This window comes from Eubalaena glacialis, chromosome 6 (assembly GCF_028564815.1).
Source record: "Eubalaena glacialis isolate mEubGla1 chromosome 6, mEubGla1.1.hap2.+ XY, whole genome shotgun sequence".
NCBI lineage: Eukaryota > Metazoa > Chordata > Mammalia > Artiodactyla > Balaenidae > Eubalaena > Eubalaena glacialis.
Window position 1 is genome coordinate 149,099,764 of NC_083721.1, and position 23,954 is coordinate 149,123,717.

General features: G+C 41.1%; 1 pseudogene; it reads right to left on the reverse strand.

Annotated features, from left to right (window-relative positions):
* Positions 1–1,011: 1,011 nt before the first annotated feature.
* On the reverse strand, positions 1,012–22,165 carry LOC133093076 (ras-associated and pleckstrin homology domains-containing protein 1-like; annotated as a pseudogene).
* Between the last annotated feature and the right edge of the window lie 1,789 nt (positions 22,166–23,954).

Here is a 23,954-nt window from a genome sequence, read left to right on the forward strand (position 1 = left end):
AAAAGGAGAAGTCATCTAGGTACCAAAGAGAAATGAAAACACATGTCCACACCAAGACTCAGACGTGAATATTCAAAAGAGCTATATTCATCATTGCTCAAAACTAGAAACAAATGTCTACCAACAGGAAGTGGAGAAAGAAAGTGTGTTCTATCCCTGCAACAGAATACCACTCGGCAGTAAAAAGCAACACAGTCCTGGGAGAGCAGCGACATGGATGAGCCTCAAAATCATTGTGTTGAGTGAAAGAAGGCAAACACAAAAAAAGTACATACTGTATAATTCCATCTATAACACGCTCTAGAAAAAGCAAGTAGCCTATGGTGACGGAAAGGAGATCAGAGGTTGCCTGCTGACCAGGGATGGAAGGGAAGAGTTAAGGAGAAGGGGCATGAGGAAACCTTGGAAGATGGTGGAAATGTCCTGTGTCCCAGTTCTGGTGGTGGTTTCAAGGGTCTATACATAATTCTGTCAAAATGCATCAAATTATACATGTTATTTTTTTTATTTTATTGAAGTATAGTTGATTTACAATGTTGTGTTAATTTCTTCTGTACAGCAAAGTGACTCAGCTATACATATATATGCATTCTTTTTCATATTCTTTTCCATTATGGTTTATTATAGGATATTGAATATAGTTCCTTGTGTTATACAGTAGGACCTTGTTGTTTATCCATCCTGTATATAATAGTTTGCATCTGCTAATCCCAAACTCCCAATCCATCCCTCTCCCATCCCCCTACCCCTTGACAACCACAAGTCTGTTCTCTGTATCTGTGAGTCTGTTTTTTTTCATAGATATGTTCATTTGTATCATATTTTAGATTCCACATATAAGTGATACCATATGTCAAATTATACATTTTAAATGGGTGTAATTTGTTGTATGTGAACTGTACCTCAATCAAACTAATTTTTGAGAAAAGAAATCACCAAAATACGAAATGATATTTTTAAGTCAGTAAGAGCATAAAAAAGGAGTAGGGCTGATTGGGACACAATACATTTTCACTGAGAAATGTTATATTTTCCTGATAATTTTTCCTTCCCTGACAGGGCTATTGGGTTGCAAGATCTGGGAACTACCGTAGAAGTTGCTTCATTTGAAGATGCTAAAGAAGCTTTAAATTCATGTAATAAAAGGGAAATTGAGGGCAGAGCAATCAGGCTGGAGTTGCAAGGACCCAGGGGATCACCTAATGCAAGAAGCCAACCATCCAAAACTCTGTTTGTCAAAGGTCTGTCTGAGGATACTACAGAAGAGACATTAGAGTATTCGTGCAAGGATAGTCACTGACCAGGAGACTGGATCCTCCAAGGGGTTTGGTTTTGTAGACTTCAACACTGAGGAAGATGCCAAAGCCGTCAAGGAGGCCATGGAAGATGGTGAAATTGATGGAAACAAAGTTACTTTGGACTGGGCCAAGCCTAAGGGTGAAGGTGGCTTCGGAGGCCGAGGTGGTGGCAGAGGTGGCCGAGGTGGATTTGGTGGCAGAGGCCGGGAGGCTTTGGAGGGCGAGGAGGCTTCTGAGGAGGCAGAGGAGGAGGAGGAGACCAAAAGCCACAAGGAAAGAAGATGAAGTTTGAAGAGTTTCTTTTATCTCTGCCTTCCCCTCTTCCATTTGAAAGAAAGGACTCTGGGGTGTTTACTGTGTTACCTGCTCAATGAGCCTTCTGAGGACATTCCAAGACAGTATACAGCCCTGTGGTCTACTTGGAAACCGTATAGATAACATTTCAAGGGATATAACCCTGTTGGTGTTGACTGGATATTCGTGTAAACTTTTTAAAGAGATGAGTGATAGAGCTCACCCTTGGAAGTGTTATTTTCATGCTACGCTATTGGGTCAAATGAAGTTTTGCCAACTGGGGCACAACAGTTGGAGAGCTGAGTGGTCATTCCTGTGTCACCCGAGAAGATCTCCAGTGGCAGGTCACAGGGCTCTACATTCAGTCTATTTAACATTTTTGTCAATTATTTGCCTGACCACCTAAAAGCACAAACATCAACTTCGGGTTCACTGAATATTGCTATGTTAGACAAGAGATGATGATCTAAATTATCTTACAGGCTAAAGCAGTGGTTTAGATCTAACAAGGTGAAACTTTACAAAGACAGCTTCGAAGTAGCTGAATTGAGTCGAAAATTCAGCTTTCTGAGCATGAGATACAAGTGCCATGCCCTACCAAGAGGACATTAGAAAAAGAAGACTTAGAGTCATAATCAATAATAAGTTCAGTGTCAATTAACAATGAAATGTAACTTTTAAGGAAGTTAACATGGTCTTGGGTTGTATCAAGAAAGATGTAAGCTTTTATAGAAAGGAGGTGAAAATCTTGTTCTATATTCCATAATACGCTTATATTAAAATATTGCATTATGTCCTTGGTAGGATACTTGGTGAGGGGGGGGAGATTAAAACTAGATCAGAGGAGGGGAAAAAACAGTATTTTTCTAATCTATGGTTCCCTTAAGGACAAGGTCCGTGTCTTAGTCATCTCAGCCTCACTACACCCATCGCAATTCCTGGCATGACTGTGATTATAGCTGTTCAAGCAAATGCTGTTGGCACCTTGATAAGACTTGGATTGATGCCATATAGAGTAGTGGGAAAGGAACAAGGGCTTTTCAGCTGAGAAGAGCCTGAAGGGGTGGGAGGAGGAGTGAAGCAAGGGAACAGGACAAGATGCACCTCTGGGAACTGAGGTGGGTTACAAGTGGCTGCAAGATCTTTGTCAAGTCCCTCCATCAAGAAACAGAGCTACCAGTGTGTCTTTTTGTATAAGCTTTATCACACACAGGAATTTCTCTGGGGCACATTCTTAGGAATAGAATTTAGGGTTATAGAGCATTTTGAAATGACCTTCAAATGAGACATTGCAAAATCTGACTGTAAAGTATCTCACAAATGTTCTTTTTCATTGAGTTGTTACTGACATATCATATATTAGTTTCAGGTGTACTACATAATGATTAAGTGTTTTGCAAATTTCCTTCTCACTAAAATTACATCTGATCCTTTTTTCTCCATATGCTGGCCAACATGCAAAATTACATCACCATCAAAATATATGACAACTGACAGTTCTGAAATATTATCTCCTTTTAATTTGAATTCCCTTATTACAAGGTTGAACATCTTTTCACATACTTTATTCACTATTGGATTTATTCTTCTCCAAGTTTACAGTCACACCTTCTAAGCATTACTTTCTATTGGTTCCTTTACTTTATTTCATTTATTCAAATCTCCTTTATATATTCTAGGTATTAATCCTTTTAAATATTTATACACTTTAAATACCTCCTTTCAAATTTTATCTTGTCTATTTATGGTATAGGAAAATTGTTTTCAGTGGAAGTTTACAAGTCATGTAAAATGTGTTAATAAAATGTATTGGTATTTTCCTCTAAAAAAAAAAAAGAAGAAGAAGAAGAAGTAGAGCTATATTTCCCACCCCTTGAATCTGGGGCTGACTCTATGACTAATTTGACCAAGAGAATGCAGGGAAAGTGAAACGGTGCCAGTTCCAGGCCCAGTCTTTTTTTTTTTAAGATTTATTTTGTTTTTTGTTTATTTTTGGCTGTGTCGGGTTTTAGTTGCGGCACGCGGGATCTTCGTTGAGGCATGTGGGATCTTTCGTTGCGGCGTGCGGGCTCTTCATTGTGGCGCGGGCTTCTCTCTAGTTGTGGCGCGCCGGTTCCAGGGCGCGTGGGCTCTGTAGTTTGCGGCACGTGGGCTCAAGTCGAGGCGCGTGAGCTCAGTAGCGGTGGCGCGCGGGCTTAGCTGCCCCGCCGCATGCGGGATCTTAGTTCCCTGACCAGGGATGGAACCCGAGTTCCCTGCATTGCAGGGCGGATTCGTTACCACTGGACCACCAGGGAAGTCCCCAGGCCCAGTCTTTAAGAAGACTGGCAGCTTCCATTTCCTCCCACTTGGAACCCAGCCACCCCGTTAGACTGTCAAGCAGCTACAAGGACAGGCCCACACGCAGCAGAACTGAGGCACCCAGTCAGCCACCCTGACTGCACTCCCTGCCAGCCCACGTAAGTGAACCACGTGGATGTAGATCCTTACTTCACTGAGCTACCCTGGCTGACACCACATGGAGCAAAGATGAGTTTTTCCCTGCTTAGTTTCGCCAGACTGCAAGATCATTCGCAGAAAAAAGTTACTGTTATTGTGTTGAGCTGAGGCGGTCTGTTAGGTGGCGAGAGGGAATTGAAACAGTAAACATCTTCAAATATATGAAGAGCTCTCTTAGACATGGCCCCTTGGGCTGGAATTAGAACCAATATGGAGAATTAGAAGCAATATGCATACCTTGGAGAGACTCATGGAGAGGCGGCCAGGAACTTCCATGATAAGACTAGGCAGAGGAATCCAGAAGAGGGTACCAGAGTTGGACTCAGCTGGCGTTGGGACTGGCCTCGAAGAAATAAACCAAGAATCTAGACTAGAATGCTCAGGGGACCATGGCTAGCTTTGACTCAGTCTCAGATGGCATCAGTGCCCAAGGTTCCACCTGCAGTAGCAGGTAGGGGCATCACAGCATCAGCGGGAGGACCATTCAGGTTGAATCCATCCATCCAATGGCTGGGGCAAGACAGATGGGAAAGGACCGGGAGGTTGTCAGGGCCCCAGTCAGGGTGAGATTTAGACTGGGGTGTCAATCCCAAGGGAAGACCAGAGAGAAGCAGAGGCACAAGAGCCGGGCAGCAGAGTGGGAGCATGAAGGGTGTAGCTTGGGATAGGGACACACCTTAGACCTGCCTGACATTAGCCATGGTCTTGATCTCATCCTCTGATGGGAATGCAAATCTTACTATGTCATCAGGCTGGAATAAAATTAGCTCAGAAACCAGCCAGCTGAGGAACTGGCTCGGGAATTGGAAGGAGCAAGTAGGTGGGGAGCAGCTCTTCAGAATCCTTATCTGTATGGGAGTCAGGCAAGAGGCTTCTGAGGGGAGCTAGTGAAAAAGAAACACAAGAAAGAACTTTCTCAGTCAGAGGGGTGTATTCCTGTGATGGCAAAAACCTGAATTACCACCTGCCAGGAGAGCTATAGAGAAGATGCACTCATCTGATAAGAACTACATCAAATAACTTTCAAATTCCCAGCCAACCTAAGACTTCCTGATGTTGAAAATACACAATAAGAGGGCAAACTGCTTGCACAGAGTACATAGGTACTCAACAAGGAAGGAGTGGATGGATGGACAAATGGACACACATATGGACAGACAAACGGATGGATGGACACACATACAGATGGAAAAATGGATGGATGGACAGATGGACACACGTAGGACAGACAAATGGATGGATGAAGGTGGACGGATGAATGGATGGACACATGCATGGACAAATGGATGGATTGATGGACAGACACATGTATAGATGGACAAGTGGATGGATGGACAGATGACACACATGGAAAGACAAATGGATGGATGGAGGTGGATGAAGAGATGGATGGATGGATGGATGAATGGATGGATGGATAATGCAGTCTGACACTTGCAATACTCAGCAGCACCTGTCCATGGACACATTAGTGCTATGTAATAAACTGCACTCCAGAGGAAAAAATAAAATGTATTTGTGCCTCAAAGAGTTTGCCAAACACTTATCTTGAGTGCCCAAATATATGCTGCATTTTTGTGCTTATGAAAACAATTTCCTAAGAAAATTAAATTTCATATGAAAATCTCGTTATTCGTTCTGACTGGCTGAATCTGAGCAGGCATCACCTGTCTCATACAGAACTCGATAAATTCAGTGCAGCTCTGTTCTGACCGTCAGGAACCCCAAGCCCCAGGGCAAAAGGAGAAACTTGAACTACAGAAAAGCAGTGATCAGCCAGCGTCCAAAACTCTTTCCTCTCAGCTGATTTCTCATTCACATTTGGCTTGACATGCCTTGCACCTCTTTTTTATGCCCTATCACACACCGTCAATATGGGACGTTTCTGCAGGTCTCTGTCACAGAGTGTAGACCGTCCCCTCAATAACAGAGCTCTTCCGGGCAAAGGTTTTCTGTACATAAATTTTCTAACACCTTCCTATACAAAGATCATCCTTCTCCTAAGGCAGAGGATGATGCTCTGAGTTCTAGGGAGGGGTTTATAAGTTTTTTTAACCACAACCTAGAGGCAGAAAAACGTTTTACATCACAACCTAGTACACAGAATACATATAAAACAATATTTACCTAACCATGTGCCATGAATTCTAATATTTCTTATTTTATTTCATTTTAAACCACTGATCAGAACCCTCTCATCTGATTTTATGGCACACTAATGCATGGAGACTGGTGCTCTGAAAGGCACTGCTTAAGGATAATTATCAATTAGTACTTATAGGGAGTGTGGAACAAGCACCCAAAAACTGTTATCAACGTGAGAAGCAAAGCCCAGACCCCCATCCTCAAACCTATAAATAATGTAACCATTTTATAAGAATGAAATTACTGAGTTAATACATCATGGCTGAGATTAGCTAAATGTAGCAATTAGTGCAAACCAATTAGGGCTGCAGGGATTTGCAAATATGGAAGTCCAATCAAGGTGTCCTGGATTATTATTCTAATGTGGAAATTGGAGACCTGACAGTTTTATTTTGCCTTGTCTGGAGAAAGGGCCATCCAGGGCCTCTGAGCACGAATATACAGCCTGTTTGGCAGCTTGGGAACCAGGGCAGTAGAGCATCTGCCTTGTGGCTCAGTGATGTTTATCACTTTCTCTTCATGTGGATCCTCCATCCATCTTGGGATTTAAACACTTCTTTCCTACACGTTTCCCTAAAGCAGTCAGAAGACACTCCGCAGCTAATATGAATTTCTCATCTCCTCCCCAGTTATATTTTTCATTGTAAATGAATAATTTAGGATCTTGGTTCATATTTGTCAATCTTGTGGGTTTGATTATACAGTCCTTTCCACACTGAGTGAAATATCAATGTTGTGCAAGGCAAAGACCCAGACTTAGGACAGGGCAGCCCTGCTGGGACAATGACACTCAGGAGACAGCCTGCCTGGGCAGCCCGCCAACCTCCCTCAAAACAATCCCTCTCTCAACTCCATCACTCTACCTGGAACAAGTTACTCAGAGGTTGATAAATGACAAACCAAATATAAACGTATTGGTTTTGCGGAGAAAAGCATTGGCTTAGCATTCCTCTAGCCAGCTGGAGGGAAGAAGCATCACTGAGACACCAGCAAGTTTACTTTCCCACACTAGGGCTGTGCGTGGGCCAACTTTGCACAGACTAAAGTGGATATTTTTAAGAGAAGACAAAACGATCTGTGTCATAGGGTCTGATGGCCATATCACACCTTAGTGTTTCAAATCAGCTGCTGGGTCTGGCCTTCCATTGCTATTCACCCTCATTCATTCACGCCACACATCGCATGAGGTTCAGGGGTCACAAAGGAGACAGGGCTCTACCCTCAAGGAGGTCAAAGACTGGCCAGAAGGGTAAATAATTATAGTCAGGGTAAGGGATTCTGTTATATGCAATAGACCATCATGCATCAAGTAGGATCAACTCAACCTGGGGGAGGAAAGTGAAAGATGATTTCACAGGGAGACCTTTGAGGTGGGTTCCAGGGGAACTGGAGACCAAGAAGCAGGCAGTGGAGAATTGCAGGAAGGGAGACCATGCACGGGAATGTGTACTGGCCTGATCATGGCAGCTCCTGGGAGTTTAGATAGGACATTTTTGTTATTGCAGATTTGCTTTATTTATTTATTTATTGCCACTTTAACTGCACAATTTATTGGCATTAATTATGAAATTCATCTTTTTTTCTCCTTTTTTTTTGCCAAAATATAATTTATGTTTTCCAATTTTTTAAATTGAAGTATAGTTGATTTACAATGTTGTGTTAATTTCTGCTGTATAGCAAAGTGATTCAGTTATACATATATACATTCTTTTTTTAAATATTATTTTCCATTATGTTTATCATAGGATATTGAATATAGTTCTCTGTGCTATACAGTAGGACCTTGTTATTTATCCATTCTCTATATAATAGCTTAATCTGCTAACCCCAATCTCCCACTCCATCCCTCCCCCAACCCCCTTCCCCTTGGCAACAACCATGATCACCTCTATGTCCATGATTCTGTTTCTGTTTCATAAAGAGTACCCTGATCAGACTTGCACTTTTTAAATGGCTCTCTCAGAAATGGAGCGTGGCCTGGAAGAAGAGCCTGCAGGCAGTATCAGAGACGAAGTCTAAGGAGATTGTTTACTATCTCCGACACTAGATTTGCTGGGGGTTGTTCAGAAACTAACCCATACACACAAGACCATTGTGCTGGCTTGGGTGTGGTTTGGTTTTGTCTTCTTACAAGAATGGAATTAAAGCTAATGTAGACTCCTGCCACGAGAAATACAGAGAGTTTTCATGGTGATCCATTTTGTTTTCTTTCTTTTTCCAAAGCCATACAAAATGTTAAGAGAACTCTTTCAGTTAAGAAAGCATTATGGGTACAGATTGGTTTAAGATGGCAGAGTAGAAGGACATGCACTCACTCCTTCTTGCGAGAGCACCAGAATCACAACTAACTGCTGAACAACCTTCTACAGGAAGACACTGGAACCCACCAGAAAAGATACCCCACATCCAAAGACAAAGGAGAAGATGGAAGGAGACTGTAGGAGGGGTGCAATCACAATAAAATCAGATCCCATAACCACTGGGTGGGTGACTCACAAACTGGAGAACACTTATACCACAGAAGTCCATCCACTGGAGTGAAGGTTCTGAGACCCACATCAGGCTTCCCAACCTGGGGGTCTGGCAATGGGAGGAGAAATTCCCAGAGAAACAGAGTTTGAATGCTAGCGGGATTTGATTGCAGGACTTCGACAGGACTGGGGGAGACAAAGACTCCACTCTCAGAGGGCACACACAAGGTAGTGTGTGCATCAGGACCCAGGGGGGAGGACCAGTGACCCCATAGGAGACTGAAGCAGACCTACCTGCTTGTGTTGGAAGGTCTCCTGCAGAGGCAGGGGGTGGCTGTGCCTCACCGCAGGGACAAGGACACTGGCAGCAGAAGTTCTAAGACGTACTCCTTGGCATGAACCTGTAGCCTCCAGTGCTGGGTCACCTCAGGCCAAACAACCAACAGGGAGGGAACTCAGCCCCACCCATCAGCAGACAAGTGTATTAAAGTTTTACTGAGCTCTGCACACCAGAGCAACAGTCAGCTCTACCCACCACGAGTCCCTCTCATCAGGAAGCTTGCACAAAACTCTTAGATAGCCTCATCCACCAGAGGGCAGACAGCAGAAGCAAGAAGAACTACAATCCTGTAGCCTGTGGAACAAAAACCACATTCACAGAAAAATAGACAAAATGAAAAGGCAGAGGACTATGTATCACATGAAGGAACAAGATAAAACCCCACAAAAAAAAATTAAATGAAGTAGAGATAGGCAACCTTCCAGAAAAAGAATTCAGAATAATGATAGTGAAGATGATCCAGGACCTTGGAAAAAGAATAGAGGCAAAGATTGAGAAGATGCAAGAAATGTTTAACAAAGACCTAGAAGAATTAATGAATAAACAACTAGAAGAATTAAAGAACAAACAAACAGAGATGAACAATACAATAACTGAAATGAAAAATGCACTAGAAGGAATCAATAGCAGAATAACTGAGGCAGAAGAACGGATAAGTGACCTGGAAGATGGAATGGTGGAATTCACAGCCATGGAACAGAATAAAGAAAAAAGAATGAAAAGAAATGAAGTCAGCCTAAGAGACCTCTGGGACAACATTAAATACACCAACATTGGCATTATAGGGGTCCCAGAAGGAGAAGAGAGAGAGAAAGGACCCAAGAAAATATTTGAAGTGATTATAGCCAAAAACTTCCCTAACATGGGAAAGGAAATAGCCACCCAAGTCCAGGAAGCGCAGAGAGTCCCATACAGGATAAACCCAAGGAGAAACACACTGAGACGCATAGTAGTCACACTGACAAAACTTAAAGACAAAGAAAAATTATTAACAGCAACAAGGGAAAAACAGCAAATAACATACAAGGGAACTCCCCTAAGTTTAACAGCTGATTTCTCAGCAGAGACTCTGCAAGCCAGAAGGGAGTGGCATGATATATTTAAAGTGAGGAAAGGGAAGAACCTACAACCAAGAATACTCTGCCTGGCAAGGATTTCATTCAGATTCAATGGAGAAATCAAAAGCTTTACAGACATGCAAAAGCTAAGAGAATTCAGTACCACCAAACCAGCTCTACAACAAATGCTAAAGGAACTTCTCTAAATGGGAAACACAAGAGAAGAAAAGGACCTACAAAAACAAACTGAAAACAATTACGAAAATAGTAATAGGAACATACATATTGATAATTACCTTAAATGTGAATGGATTAAATGCTCCAACCAAAAGTCACAGGCTAGCTGAATGGATACAAAAACAAGACCCATATATATGCTGTCTACAAGAGACCCATTTCAGACTTAGGGACACATACAGACTGGAAGTGAGGGGATGGAAAAAGATATTCCGTGCAAATGGAAATCACAAGAAAGCTGGAGTAGCAATACTCATATCAGATAAAATAGACTTTAAAATAAAGAATGTTACAAGAGACAAAGAAGGACACTACATAATGATCAAGGGATCAATCCAAGAAGAAGATATAACAATTATAAATATATATGCACCCAACAAAGGAGCACCTCAATACATAAGGCAACTGCTAATAGCTATAAAAGACGATAGTAACACAATAATAGTGGGGGACTTTAACACCTCACTTACACCAATGGACAGATCATCCAGACAGAAAATTAATAAGGAAACACAAGCTTTAAATGACACAATAGACCAGATAGATTTAACTGATATTTATAGGACATTCCATCCGACAACAGCAGATGGACCACAGGTCAAGCCTCGGTAAATTTAAGAAAATTGAAATCATATCAAGCATCTTTTCTGACCACAACGCTATGAGATTAGAAATAAATTACAGGGGAAAAAACCCGTAAAAAACACAAACACATGGAGGCTAAACAATACGTTACTAAATAACCTAGAGATCACTGAAGAATTCAAAGAAGAAATCAAAAAATACCTAGAGACAAATGACAATGAAAACACGTCGATCCAAAACCTATGGGATGCAGCAAAAGCAGTCTAAGAGGGAAGTTTATAGCAATACGATCCTACCTCAAGAAACAAGAAAAATCTCAAATAAAGACTCTAACCTTACACCTAAAGAGAAAGAAGAGAAAGAAGAACAAAGAAAGAGAAAGAAGAACAAACAAAACCCAAAGTTAGTGGAAGGAAAGAAATCATAAAGATCAGAGCAGAAATAAATGAAACAGAAACAAAGAAAACAATAGCAAAGATCAATAAAACTAAAAGCTGGTTCTTTGAGAAGATAAACAAAATTGATAAACTATTAGCCAGACTCATCAAGAAAAAGAGGGAGAGGACACAAATCAATAAAATTAGAAATGAAAAAGGAGAAATTACAACGGACACCTCAGAAATACAAACTATCATAAGAGACTGCTACAAGCAATTCTATGCCAATAAAGTGGACAACCTGGAAGAAATGGACAAATTCATAGAAAGGTATACCCTTTCCAGACTGAACCAGGAAGAAATAGAAAATATGAACAGACCAATCACAAGTAATGAAATTGAAACTGTGATTAAAAATCTTCCAACAAACAAAAGTCCAGGACCAGATGGCTTCACAGGTGAATTCTATCAAACATTTAGAGAAAAGCTAATACCCATCCTTCTTAAACTCTTCCAAAAAAATTGCAGAGGCAGGAACAATCCCAAACTCATTTTACGAGGCCACCATCACCCTGATACCAAAACCAGACAAAGATACTACAAAATATATATATATATACATACCAATATCACTGATGAATATAGGTGCAAAAATCCTCAGCAAAATACGAGGAAACAGAATTTAACGACACATTAAAAGGATCATATACCATGATCAAGTGGGATTTATCCCAGGGATGCAAGGATTCTTCAATGTTCGCAAATCAATCAATGTGATACACCATATTAACAAATTGAAGAATAAAAACCATATGATCATCTCAATAGATGCAGGAAAAGCTTTTGATAAAATTCAACACCCATTTATGATAAAAACTCTCCAGAAAGTGGGCATAGAGGGAACCTACCTCAACATAATAAAGGCCACATATGACAAACCCACAGCAAACATCATTCTCAATGGTGAAAAACTGAAAGCATTTCCTCTAAGATCAGGAAGAAAGCAAGAATGTCCACTCTTGTCACTATTATTCAAGATAGTTTTGGAAGTCCTAGCCACGGCAATCAGAGAAGAAAAAGAAAGAAAAAGAATCCAAATTGGAAAAGAAGTAAAACTGTCACTGTTTGCAGACAACATGATGCTATACGTAGATAATCCTAAATATGCCACCAGAAAAATACTAGAGCTAATCAATGAATCTGGTAAAGTTGTAGGATACAAAATTAATGCACAGAAATCTTTTTCATTCCCATACACTAACAACAAAAGATCAGAAAGAGAAATTAAGGAAACAATCCCATTCACCATCGCAACAACAAAATAAAATACCTAGGAATAAACTTACCTAAGGAGGTAAAAGACCTGTATGCAGAAAACTGTAAGACACTGATGAAAGAAATTAAAGATGACACAAACAGATGGAGAGATATACCATGTTCTTGGATTGGAAGAATCAATATTTTGAAAATGACTGTACTACCCAAAGCAATCTACAGATTCAATGTAATCCCTATCAAATTACCAATGACATTTTTTACAGAAGTAGAACAAAAAATCTTAAAATTTGTAGGGAGACACAAAAGACCCCGAATAGCCAAAGCAATCCTAAGGGAAAAAAACGGAGCTGGAAGAATCAGACTCCCTAACTTCAGACTATACTACAAAGCTACAATAATCAAGACAATATGGTACTGGCACAAAAACAGAAACATAGCTCAATGGAACAGATAGAAAGCCCAGAGATAAACCCACACATATAGTCACCTTATCTTTGATAAAGGAAGGCAGGCTATACAATGGAGAAAAGACAGCCTCTTCAATAAGTGGTGCTGGGAAAACTGGACAGCTACATGTAAAAGAATGAAATCAGGACACTTCCTAACACCATACACAAAAATAAACTCAAAATGGATTAAAGACCTAAATGTAAAGCCAGACATTATCAAACTCTTAGAGAAAAACATAGGAAGAACACTCTTTGACACAAATCACAGCAAGATCCTTTATGACCCACCTCCTAGAGAAATGGAAATAAAAACAAAAATAAACAAATGGGACCTAATGAAACTTAAAAGCTTTTGCACAGCAAAGGAAACCATAAAGCCAGATGGAAAGACAACCCTTAGAATGGGAGAAAATATTTGCAAACAAAGCAACTGACAAAGGATTAATCTCCGAAATATACAAGCAACACATGCAGCTTAATATAAAAAAAAAACCCAACCAATCCAAAAACGGGCAGAAGACCTAAATAGACATTTTTCCAAAGAAGACATACAGATGGCCAAGATGCACATGAAAAGTTGCTCCATATCAGTATTTATTAGAGAAATGCAAATCAAAACTACAATGAGGTATCACCTCCCACCAGTTAGAATGGGCATCATCAGAAAATCTACGAACAACAAATGCTGGAGGGGATGTGGAGAAAAGGCAACCCTCTTGCACTGTTGGTGGGAATGTAAATTGATAGAGCCACTATGGAGAACAGTATGGAGGTTCCTTAAAAAACTAAAAATAGAGTTACCATATGACCCAGCAATCCACTACTGGGCATATACCCAGAGAAAACCATACTTCAAAAAGACACATGCACCCCAATGTTCATTGCAGCACTATTTACAATAGCCAGGTCATGGAAGCAACCTAAATGCCCATCGACAGATGAATGGATAAAGAAGATGTGGTACATATATACAGTGGAATATTACTCAGCCATAAAAAGGAAGGAAATTGGGTCACTTGTAGAGATGTGGATGGACTTAGAGACTGTCATACAGAGTGAAGTAAGTCAGAAAGAGAAAAACAAATATTGTATATTAACGCATATATGTGGAATCTAGAGAAATGGTACAGATGAACCAGTTTGCAAGGCAGAAATAGAGACACAGATGTAGAGAACAAACGTATGGACACCAAGGGGGTAAGCAGGGTGGTGGCAGTGGTGGTGGTGCTGTGATGAATTGGGAGACTGGGATTGACATATATACACTAATATGTATAAAATAGATAACTAATAAGAACCAGCTGTATAAATAAAAATAAAATAAAAATGTAAAAAAAAAGAAATCACTATGCCATTAGCTAATTTTTCAAACACAGGCTTTGTCTCTTTAAATATCATCTTAAAGTGTATGATTGTGTGAAAGGCACTCATGAGATGTGGCAATGCCTGGCAACTTTTGGCTCTGTTTCCTAAATTATCATGAATGCAGGAACAGCTTCTGCAGATGTCTGTTTCCCACGCCCAGATGAGTGAGGACCGGGACACAGTGGGCCCACCAGGAGGGAGGTCAGATGCCAGGCGCCAGGTCCAGCACCAGGCACCAGTGCTGAGCAGTGGACATCTGCACAAAGAACTGGGGTAGCTGCTGAGCCCGAGCTGGACACCAGAGGGGAAGGATGAGGGTGTGCAGGTGTGGATGCAGGTGGGCACGTGTGGATGCAGGTGTTCAGGTGTTTGGGCCACAGGAAGGAAGCAGGGACATGCTCTAAGCCAACACTGAAGGAAGACCCAGAATGAATCCTGCACTAGTGAATGACAGTGGCAGTGAACTTTTTATGGGATGGAGGGGTTAAAGACATATTCAGAGGGGATTGCCTAGAAAAGATTCTCTCCTCTCATAGCTTAAAAAGGATCAGTGTTCCTGCCAAAGGCAGGTGTTATACATTATGAAATCAAACTCTTCCATGATATCAGAAATAAACATAGCCAAGTAAACTTATTTCTAAAATCAAATTTGAGGGGACTTGAGAGCAAGGAAGAATCACATTTTTCCTAATTTTTATAAATTTGAGAGTCTCGTAATTTTCTATTGAAGTATAGTTGATTCACAATGTGTTAATTTCTGCTGTACAGCAAAGTGATACAGTTATACATATATATACATTCTTTTTTTAAATATTATTTTCCATTATGGTTTATCACAGTATACTGAATATAGTTCTCTGTGCTATACAGTAAGATCTTGTTGTTTATCCATCCTATATATAATAGTTTGCATCTGCTAATCCCAAACTCCCAATCCATCATTCCCCCACCCCCCTCCCCCTTGGCAACCACCAATCTGTTCTCTAGGTCTGTGATTCTGTTTCTGTTTCATAAATAGATTCATTTGTGTTGTATTTTATGTTCCACATGTAAGTGATATCATAAGGTATTTGTCTTTCTCTGACTTACTTCACTCAGTATGATAATCTCTAGGTCCATCCATGTTGCTGCAAATGGCATTATTTGGTTCTTTTTTATGGCTGAGTAATATTCCATTGTATATATGTACCATATCTTCTTTATCCTTTCCTCTGTTGATGGCCATCTAGGTTCTTTCCAGGTCTTGGCTATTGTGCATAGTACTTCAGTGAACATTGGGGTGCATGTATCTTTTTGAATTATAGTTTTGTCTGGATATATGCCCAGGAGTAGGATTGCTGGATCATACGGTAATTCTATTTTCAGTTTTTTTGAGGAAGTTCTGCACTGTTTTCCACAGTGGCTGCACCAGTTTGCATTCCCACCAACAGTGTAAGAGGGTTCCCTTTTCTCCACACCCTCTCCAGCATTTGTTATTTGTAGACTTTTTTTAAAATTATTTATTTATTTATTTATTTTTGGCTGTGTTGGGTCTTCGTTTCTGTGCGAGGGCTTTCTCCAGTTGCGGCGAGCGGGGGCTACTCCTCATCGCAGTGCGCGGGCCTCTCACTGTCGCGGCCTCTCTCGTTGCGGAGCACAGGCTCCAGACACGCAGGCTCAGTAGTTGTGGCTCACGGGCTTAGCTGCTCTGCGGCATGTGGGATCTTCCCAGACCAGGGCACGAACCCGTGTCCCCTGCATTGGCAGGCAGATTCTCAACCACTGCGCCACCAGGGAAGCCCTGTTATTTGTAGACTTTTTGAGGATGGCCATTCTGGAGAGTCTCTTGTAATTTTCATGAGTCACTGATACACATAAAAAGGAACCCTGAGGAAAATAATGCCAGTTTTGTTGTGATGTCAGAACATGGTCAAATGCCAATTTTGTTTTTAACTAGCATTTATTTCTTTGTTCGTGTGTTTGTTTATGTATGCCTCTTTCCAAGAAGAGCTAGAGGTGGCTTGTTCGAGTGAGCAAATACAAACCCGTGTGCCTACCATCTTCCTGAGCTAGAGTGAAGATGTAGCATTGGTGCATTTACAATATATTTAAATAAAAATATTTATATTTGAAAATGAATACATTTATATAAAATATATTGTAAAATACTAAGAGGAAGTCAACTAACAATGCTTTTGTGGACCCTACATATAACGTCATAAGGTCTCATGACCTTTGAACTTGTACATTTCAAATGAAAATCATATAGTGTAGGAAGCCAAACTTAGAGGATTTCATTTATGTACTTAAAACCAGAAAAATCCATACAAACAAAAGACCCCTCCGGAAGTCCCCTGATCAACACTTTGCATAAGAGTAAGTTCAGGGGATAGATTATTTCATTGTTTTCCAGGAGTTTTAAATTAAAATGTTAATGCTAATAAGTATCATAAGTTGTTCTTCTTTTCAGTAGGGTTTTTCCTTCCATGCTATACTTCCTGCTACTCCATGCATATGTTACCAAAAGTGAGGGTCTGGCTGCTCGCCACTCAAAAGCCAATAAAGAGGCAAGGCTGGTGGAAAGGAAAGTTTGCTTTATTTTGGAGGCCGGCAACCAGGGGGGAGGGTGGACTCCTGTCCAAAGGCCAACTCCCCCCCCCTCCCCAACTGACGATCAGGGTGCAAGAGCTTCCATAGATGGAGGGAGCGGGCTACGTGTAGAAACATCACAAGCAGCTCGGACAGTCATCTGTCAGAAATTAGTCATGCAGTGGTGTGATCAGGGTCCTCTTGATTGTTTTAAATACATTTACTCTTCAGTTCCAGAGTCGGTTTGTTTCCAGTTTTTTAAGGTAAATTTTCAGAAATGTGGAAGCTTATGTCATGGCTACAGTCTGGTCATCATGTAGTAAACTTCTTCCACTTGATGGGGGTTTCAGAATCTACAAGACAGCTCACAGGAGAGGGCTCAGAATATTATCTATAGCCCTTGAAGAGGAACTAGAGGTCCTTGACTTTGCTTAATGACTAAAGTATTGTTTTTTTGTCTTGTTTGACTGTTTTCCTTTGTTTCTGCATTTTCTCACTTCTCTGAGTAAACTTATTCTTTGGCTAAAGTTTTCCACAGACAAAAGGCGGGCTGAGGACATGGGGAGGAGGGCCATAGGGTCCCACTCCATTTCATATATACCCCATCACGTCCGATTGGCAGCTAAGCATGTGCTCTTGGTGTGACAATAGCACAGCATACTTTAGGCTTCCATGATTGAACAGACAGCACTGCTCTCCAGTTTCACTCACAGAAGTGCTCCAAAGCAGTTAAAGTGCTCTGCAAACTCAAAATAATGAGGAAAAGCAGTGGATGAGCTTTTGAAAACAGAGAAATCAGAAGGTAGTTGATTGCACCGTACATATTCTCATATATGAGGCTCTTTGAAAACCTACGAACATTAAATTTTGTTCAAGGCTTTATCGATGTTTTAATATAAGAACCCCTCCCCCCATTTTTAATTTATCAAAAGAGTGTAGAGAAAAATGGAGATTTTGGTTTTTGTTTAAGGGATGATTCTATTTTGATATGACAATGATTATGTTTTTACGTGTATGACTTATGTAACAAGGAAAAGCTTACAAATACTTCCCCGACTCCAAGACTTTGGAAAACTGCTGAGATCACTGTAACCAGATTAGTGAGGCTGTTGTCAGTTAACACTTAACTATCAAAAGGTTGAGAAGCAAAACCACCTTCTTCTTTGTTTTCCAGAAAAGTTGACTAAGATGATTCATGAACTGCATAATATAACCAGAGGGTCCAAAAGTGTACCTGTAGTCTCACGTCTAGTGTATTTAAATGTGATCTTAAAGGCAGCGAACACATTCATATCCATCCTGTCTTAGAAATTAACTCACCCATGCATTTAGAAATTACTTATTTCCACAGTTCCATTTTTCTGTGTTCAGTGAGCCGATGACACTACTATCCCTCTGATAACCTCATACAAATCAAGCAAAATGAATTGCCCAGGCAGAAGCTGTGGGCAGGGAGACAGTGATTGAGGCTCAAAGACCCCCATTTTTACTGAAATGTTGAATTAACTGATATAAAGGGTTTTTTTCTTCCTTGAATTCTTTGGATGACTGTATTTGTTCACAGAGATAAGTCGATTTAGTCATTCAACAAACATTTGCTAAGTGCCTCCTAGGAGATTTCATGCTAGTTCCTATTCTTGAGAATAGAGATAAATGATGTTTCATATCAACTAAGTGACTTAGCTAAGTCATTTAACCTCTCTTAGCCCCAGTTTCCTTATCTCTGGGTCCCAGGGCTCTCACCCCTGCATGGTTTAACGCATCTTGTACTCACACCCAGTATCCTACTCCTTTTCCGTCACTCAGACTCTTCCATTGTATCCCCTGGAACTCATAGTCTGTTACCAGCCAAATCCTCAGATCCTATGTTTTTAGGAGTTCCTTCACTTTCTTGTTCTGACAAAGCCTGGCTGTCCCGCTATGACTCTTTCCACGCAACTCTCTCAAGTGAGGACTATTTTCCTCCTAAATCCTGCATATCATGGGGCCTGAAGTGGAGAGGCCCTTCCTGTTCTTTTTTTACCACTTCTGGACCTGATTGCCTCTTCCGAAAGACTTCTGACTCTCACTGAGAGGTGCATCATCCTAATACACCACTCACTAATCCCCTTGCTGCAGTACCTACGGGCTTACTCTTCACCGCCCCCCCCCCCATCGTTCCTTGATCATTTTAGTACGAGGCTCTCTGCCACCTTCGTTTTTTATTATTAAAGTACAGTTGATTTACAATATTATATTAGTTGCAGGTGTACAACATAGTGGTTCAATATTTTTATAGATTATACTCCATTTGAAGTTATTATAAAATACTGGCTATAGCTCCCTGTGCTGCACAATATAACCTTGTGGTTTATCGATTTTGTACTGCTCCCTTCCTAACCAACTCCATGTGGATCTCTTTTTACAGCCCTGGTTGTAGAAGAGCCTTTCTGCCAGCCTCCAGATTGTTCTCAGCGAGAGTTGCTCCACATGTAGATGTATTTTTGACGTGTTTGTGGAGGAAGGTGAGCTCAGCGTCTTCCTAGCCACCATCTTGATCTCCTGCTAGGCCACCTTCTTTAAGAAATAAACAACTTTCAAGAAAAGACATTGTTCTCTAGCATATATGTTCTAGCAAATGTAGTTGCCTGGAAGAAACATTAATAATCTTAAGGTTACAAATGAATAGTCCTTGGACCTGTTAAAGAAAACCTGTTTCAAATATAGCAGTATGTATATGTTAAACCCAAACTCCTAATTTATCCCTCCCCCTCCCCGGCTTTCCCCTTTGGTAACCGTTAAGTTTGTTTTCTATGTCTGAGGGTCTATTTCTGTTTTGTATATAAGTTCATTTTTTTTAGATTCCACATATAAACAATATCATATATAAAATAGATAACCCACAAGGACCTACTGTATAGCACAGGTAACTATACTTAATACATTGTAATAATCTATAAGGGAAAAGAATCTGAAAAAGATCAGTATACATGTATGTATAACTGAATCACTTTGCTGTACACCTGAAACTAACACAACATTGCAAATCAACTATACTTTGATTAAAAATAATAAAATAATAAAATAAATTTTTAAAAAAGAAAACCTTCTCAAGATTACAGTAAAACAGCCATTCTTACCTATTTTCTGATGAGTGAACAAATTTGTATAACCTTTTGAAAAGGCACCTTGAATATATCAAGAGCCTTATATTAGTTATCTGCTGTTACATTGAAAACTACCCCCCAAAACCAGACATTTTTCATCCCACAATGAACATTGGGGTGCATGTGTCTTTTTGAATTGTGGTTTTCTCGGGGTATATGCCCAGTAGTAGGATTGCTGGGTCATATGGTAGTTCCATTTTTAGTTTTTTAAGGAACCTCCATACTGTTCTCCATAGTGGCTGTATCAATTTACATTCCCACCAACAGTGCAAGAGGGTTCCCTTTTCTCCACACCCTCTCCAGCATTTATTGTTGGTAGATTTTTTGTTGATGGCCATTCTGACAGTGTGAGGTGATACCTCATTGTGGTTTTGATTTGCATTTCTCTAATAATTAGTGATGTTGAGCATCTTTTCATGTGCTTCTTGGTCATCTGTATGTCTTCTTTGGAGAAATGTCTGTTTAGGTCTTCCACCCATTTTCTGATTGGGTTGTTTGTTTTTTTGATATTGAGCTCCATGAGCTGCTTGTATATTTTGGAGATTAATCCTTTGTCAGTTACTTCATTTGCAAATATTTTCTCCCTTTCTGAGGGTGGTCTTTTCGTCTTGCTTATGGTTTTCTTTGCTGTGCAAAAGCTTTTAAGTTTCATTAGGTCCCATTAGTTTATTTTTGTTTTTATTTTCATTACTGTAAAACCACAACAAGCCCTAAGGTATTTTGGAAAGTGGTCCAAAACACACACACACACACACACACACACACAAAGACCTTTGTGATATTGTTCATTGCAGTGGTATTTATAAAACAAAAGCATAAAAACCTTCACTATCCAACAGTTGGGAAAATGTTGAGTAAAACTCAATACGCACATTATGTAGCAATTTCAAATACTGTTTTCCAAGAATATCCTATAGCATATGCAAAGGCTTCTATTATAACATTAGAAGGGAAAAGCATTATATGAAAAAATACACATGGAAAAATATCCTAAAGAAATAAATCAAAATGTTACAATCAGATGCCTTTGGGTGTTAGAGTTGAAGGTGAATATTCTCCTCTTTCTGCTTTTCAAAATATATCCACATAATGAAGCATCCAGCTTCCTCGCCTCCCAGCTTGTGGTGTACTTACATGTACTCTTTTAAAACTTACAAGTATAATGGTTTACTGAACAGTTTCCTAACTTTTAACAGAAAAGTTTCTTCTTTCCATTTTTAAGTTATCCGGTTAGTCGCTTTTTAATTATAAAACCTCAATCTGGGGACTTCCCTGGCGGTCCAGTAGTTAAGACTTCGCCTTCCAATGCAGGGGGTGCGGGTTCGATCCCTGGTCAGGGAGCTAAGATCCCACATGCCTTGTGACCATAAAACCAAAAACATAAAATAGAAGCAATATTGTAACAAATTCAATAAAGACTTTAAAAATGGTCCACATCAAAAACAAATAACCTTTAAAATAAACAAGCAAACAAACAAAATACCTCAATCTGAAAGACACAGCAAAACAGACACTCCTATTCATTGCTCACAGTGGGGAGAAGACCTGCACTTCCCTCCACAAGGGATCATGTTTGTGAGAGGCCTGGGGGGGGATGGGAGGAGACCAGCCAAGGGCAGTGAAGGGCATTTGGAGGCCCGGCCTCTGAGTGCAAACAATGGTTAGCTGATCCCAGAGAGTGATTCCTGGACCAGGAAGCTAGATGCAAGCTTCTGCCAACACAGCTCCTAGGAACTCACATTGTAACTCTCATAGTTGTCTTCTCACAGCCACTCACCTGAGAACTTTCCAGAAAACAGACCTCCAAGGAACCACTCTCATGGGTGGGGTGCACTCTCCCCTCTCCTCCTTTGTACGCTCAGCCTCTACCCACCCTGTTCCATCCACGTGCCCATTACAGAAAATTGTAATACATTGTGTCCGTGCTCCTCCCGGGTCCCCTGGAATCCTCCTTACCAGCTCTGAGCATCCATCCCCCAGCTTTGAGTTGTTTGCTGCTAAGGGCTCCTACCTGCAACTTTCTTCAGTGATTTCTTCTGAGCTGCTGGCCTGCATTGCTGCAAACACGGAGAGTTGAAAGTGCTTCGGAGTTTATACCTGACCCACTCACACCAAACACCCTGGTCCCCAACACACACACACACACACACACACACACACACACACACACACACAGAGCAGTCCTGAGGCAATGACCGATGTAAGTAGGGATATGAAAACCCAGTCCCCTGTCTCAAACTGATTTCGGACGCACGCAGCAGCAAGCAGCAGCTGGAAGCAAGATCTCAGTTCCCGGGCCGAGAGTCGTAGCTGCTAGACCCCAGCGGCCAGAGGCTGGGGTCTGGGTCCCCAGTCCTTGCCTGCCTTGTCAGGAATGAATTCAGGCAAGGAGGCAGAAGGTAAAGAGAAAAGTAAAAAGTTTATTGGAAAATCAAAGTACATACAGAAAGACGCACGGGCGAACTCAGAGAGAGCGTCGCGCCTTTGGGGGGTTTAAATCCTTTATAAGGGGGCAGTCTTCCGGGTTTTTGTTTCCCTTCTGGCCAATCATCTGGCTTTGTCCCTCCTGGCTAATTAGTCTCAGGCCCCGCCCCATAGGTGCGCACGCACCTCTCCACCTCACGCAGGGATCCCCGCCCTTAAGGCGTCTGGGAGAAGCAAGACTCATTATGGCCTGGCATTGTCCCCTGACTTTTGACCCCCAAGGAGCCGTTCTGTGCATGCGTAATGTCTCTCGTGCCCCAAGGGGCAGGGGAGAGTGGAGATCCCTTGATACTTTATTCAAACAAGGTTTTGTCCCTCTTTGTTCTTGCCATGACAGTTATCTTAAGACATCCGCAAGAGACAAAGCTTGGCTATTTAGCCTGTCTCTGTCATTGCTTCCATTTCGGAGAGCAAACAGGAGGCTGATTTTAAATGCCTAACCTGAAGCCCACCTATCTCCTGTCTCAGGAAATGCAGACAGGAGGCTAGTTGTAAGTGTCCGGCCTGAAGCCCACTTTTTCCTGCCCCATGAAATGTAAACAGAAGACCAAAATGTCTAATTTGGAGCCCATCTATCTCTTGCCTCAAAACCAGGACAACCTTGAGATGTAATTTACACTCAGAGCTTCTCTGGGGATCTGTCTGAGGCTGGAACTTGGCCTGAAATATCCCTCTGTCTCAGTGTCTCTCCTTCCCTGCCTTGTTTCCCCGCACACTCTTTCTGATTCTTCTGGGAGCTCTTTCTTAATAAACCCCTTGCACAGATTCCTCTTTTAAGGGTCTGCTTCTGGGGAACTGATGAAAAACTCAAAGTCTAAATGGGATTTAGGTGCCTGGAGACCAGGGACATTAAAAGCCCTTCAATGCCAAGAACATACCACACAACAAAGAACTTCCCACCCAAAATGGCCAAAGCACCTTGACCAGGAAACACTGGAGAGAGAGGGGAAAAGAAAAAAAAAAGAGTATTCAGCTCAGACCTAAACCAGACAAAGTCCAAAGTTTAGACTTGGTTGAGGAGGGGGAGTCAAATAAAGACACCGAGAGGGAGTAGCGAGAGGGACAGGGAAAATACCAAGAGATGGGAAACCAAGAAAGGTACGTGTTTCAAAAAGAAGGGGGTCTCTGCAGTGTTAGCTGCTAGCGGTCACATAGGCAAGAACAAAGAAATGGTCATTAAGTTTGCTCCATGGAAGTCTCTGGTGCCCTTGACAAGTGCCATTTCTAAGGGACAGTAAGACTGGAGCCAGATAAAGTGAAGAATGAATGGGTGTAAAAGAACAAGAGAAAGCTGGTGGGCTTGGTCTTGAATAGATGCAGAGTAATAGGAGGGTGATTGAAGAAGAATTCGGGACAAAGG